Genomic DNA, 3,888 nt, shown 5'->3' on the forward strand with positions numbered 1-3,888 from the left:
AGAGAGAGAGAGAGAGAGGTGGAGCTAAATCCGTCATTGATAGAAGATGGATGGAACAGGTAAGTCGCCGGCCATGGATTTTGCTTTGTCGTTAGGGGAAGATTCTAGGGTTCTGATTGGGATCTGAAAGAAGCTGGATATGATGGGTTTAACCTAGAAATCAGAATGAATCGATTAGCTTTCATCTAATGTATGATCATCATTCCTAACCCACCATCCCAACCATGATTTCTAAACTTGGTATTTCGTCTCGTCTCGTTCAGCTTTGATACCGAGTCATCTTGCACGAGTTTTTCGATACGTTTGAGACGTCTCGTGAGATAAATCAATAAATTAAACAGTGACTCGTAACTTTCAGGTTAAAAAATGATTTTGTGATTTGGTCTCATTCAGCTCTGATATCGAGTTAACTTGGACTATACGTCTCGGTCTCAAACGAGTTTAAAAATCATGATCCCAAGCGGAAAAGGCAGATTGAGAGTCTTTACTAATATAATTAAAATATAATAGTAGGAAGACTGTATTCAATGATCTCGCATTGATCAACAATTTCGTTAAGCCCGCTCGGTTAAGAGGAACGTGGCTAACGAGAGGAGTTCTATCATATAAAAAATAAATAATAAAAATCTATTAAAATTTATCGAATCAGAGTGAGGTTGATCCGACACCGATCAAAATATGTGTTCAGATCTGTAAACTCTATCCGAATCAGATCCAAACCCCAACTTTCCAATCCAAATCCTATTTTTAAGATTATAACAGATCAAATTTCGGATAAAGTTCAAATCATTATCAACACTAGTCCTAATATATATGTATAGAGGTGTCAATGGATACCCATTTCACTGAAATCGAAAACCCCAATTTTAATTCCTCTTTTATTGGAATTGAGATAAAAATCGAAACCATTAAGCTCCATCTGACGAGCACCCGTAGTTACCCATAACTGATTTATTTTATCATTTCTTTTTGTATTATAAATGATTTAGGATATTTTTTATTTCAAAATTAATACATGTTAGGTAAAGTTCCTCAATTTTTCTTATATTGAGTTCTCTTCTAAAATTTTATTACCTTCCTAGAAGATACATTTTTATTTGAAAAAAAATCATTTTATATCTTTAATGTAATAAATTATAACTAAGTTAATAAATTTGTACATAATATATTATTTTTTTTTTAAAGGAAAAACAAATTATAATGATTTTAAATACTTTTTTCTCATTTGATTCTTGAGAACAAGAATCAATGAGTACCCATGTTGTTTCGTGGCTCCAATTCCATTTATTTAAAAATTGGAATCGTAATCGACAAGAATAGAAACCAAAAAAATATAATGGAAGGCTCCTAAGTGCCTTAAGAAACCTAACTGGAACTGACTTATTTTCACACAACCACTTGGATGAAGTCCATTTTTCCAATGTTTTCTACAATACCACCAGATGTTGGATCTGGTAAAATGGATGGCATCCAAGAAATGTAGAAATAGTTATCACTTATATATGTCCTCCAAACATGACCCATATATATAGGGTCATGTTCGGCAGCCCACATAAGGGTGATCATGTTGGGAGCCAAATTTTGTCTTAAAAAGGTTACAAGTTTCAGATTGGGCTGATATTTTGTGAAGATGATCTCTATGGTGAGGAGATCATTCTCACAAAACATTAGCCCAACTTGAAACTTCTAACTCCATGTTGTGTTGATTGTGTAGGAGTTGATGCTGTGTTGATTAAGTGTAGGAGTGGATACTAACGATACAACAAACATGCAATTAGGAGTGTCAATGGATAGCTGAAATTCAAATTCAAATTCAAAAAATTGGATATTATACAAATTTTTTGGATATCGGATTCGGATGTTATTTTAAAATTCAAATGAGTTTTAGATACAAATTCGGATGTTACGAAATCCGATTTGATAATATCCGCTCCGATTTAAATATATGTATTACATATTCATGTTACACAACAAAACTTGTTTATATATATATATATGGGTCCCGTTCGGCACCCAACAATTTGCCCAACATGTTTTGTCCTACATGGGTTAGAAGTTTTGGAATAGGCTGATTTTTGGTGAAGATGATCTCTATAGTGAGGAGATCATCCTCATCAAAAATCAGCCCATTCGAAAACTTCTAACCCCATCACAAATGATTTACAAAAAATGGACGGTTCACGATTTTTCAACTTGTAAACATAGAAGTTTTGAAATGGGCTGATTTTTGGTGAGGATGATCTCCTCACCAAATATCAGCCCATTCCAAAACTTCTAACCCATGTAGCACAAAACATGTTGAGCAAATTGTTGGGTGCTAAACAATACCATATATATATATATATAGGGTTCCGTTCGGCACCCTAAGTTTTACCACACACTTTAACAAATGCGTTTTGTCCTACATGGGTTAGAAGTTTCGGAATGGGCTGATTTTTGGTGAAGATGATCTCTATGGTGAGGAGATCATCCTCACCAAAAATCAGCTCATTCCAAAACTTCTAACCCCATCAAAAATGATTTACAAAAAATGGACGGTCAACGATTTTTCAACTTGTAAACATGGGGCTAAACATTTCGGAATGGGCTGATTTTTGGGGAGGATGATCTTCTAATCATAGAGATCATCCTCACCAAAAATCAGTCCATTCCAAAACTTCTAACCCATGTAGGACAAAAAACGTTTGTTAAAGTGTGTGGTAAAACTTAGGGTGCTGAACATTTCCCATATATATATATATATATATATATAGGGAAATGTTCAGCAACAAACATTTTGACAAACATTTTTCAAAACATGGGTTAGAGGTTTTGAAATGGGCTGATTTTTTGTGAGGATGATCTCTACGGTGAGGAGATCATCATCACCAAAAATCAGCCCATTCCAAAACTTCTAACCCCATCAAAAATGATTTACAAAAAATGAACGGTCCACGATTTTTCAACTTGTAAACTGGGGCTAGAGGTTTTGGAATGGGCTGATTTTTGGTGAGGATGATCTCCTCACCGTAGAGATCATCCTCACCAAAAATCAGCCCATTCCAAAACCTCTAACCCATGTTTTGAAAAATGTTTTGCCAAAATGTTTGTCAAAATGTTTGTTGCTGAACGGGACCCATATATATATATATATATATATATATATGGGAAATGTTCATGTGTGTGTGTATTCATGTTTCACAACTAAATTTAACTTTGAAATGTTTATCTTCTCTCAACCAAACGTAGAACCAACCGTAATGATGAGTTTTGATTGTGTGAGCTCCATAACCACCCTCTTCTCTGACTAACGAGCATCAAGATAGGTACTTTCTCTCTTAAAGTAAAACTAAAACCTTATTTTTTTCGATTGTGTGAACTCCATAACCATATTTTCTGATCGACGAGCATCAAGTAGATACTTCCTCTCTCTCTCTCTCTCTCTCTCTCAATAAAACCCTATGTTTTATTCGAAATTTTCATAATTTTTTTTTTTCAAAAATCTAAGTTTATTTGATTTTAAGACCATTTTTTTTTTCAAAAATCAAAACTTATTTGATTTTAAGATTAAAATATGTTGAAGATTATAACTTTTGAAGTAAAAAAGAAAAGGAAAATTGATTTGATTTACAAATTAAAGTTGATAGTATGGATCAAATCTAATTTTGTTAAGGTTTTTATCGAATTGACTATTATCGGATATTCGATATATTTTTCGAATTCGAATCTTGGTTAATGATATCCGATCGGATTCGAATTTGAATATCAATATTTTTTCTCGGATTTGCATTCGGATATAAAACTATCCGATCGGATACCTATCCATTGACAGCACTACATGCAATGTGAAGCTGACCGTGAACCTAATTAGTGTTGTCATCAGGTCCAAGGAATTCAATACTTTCTACA

Source organism: Akebia trifoliata, chromosome 6 (assembly GCF_017979445.1).
Source record: "Akebia trifoliata isolate Shusen 1 chromosome 6, ASM1797944v1, whole genome shotgun sequence".
Taxonomy (NCBI): domain Eukaryota; kingdom Viridiplantae; phylum Streptophyta; class Magnoliopsida; order Ranunculales; family Lardizabalaceae; genus Akebia; species Akebia trifoliata.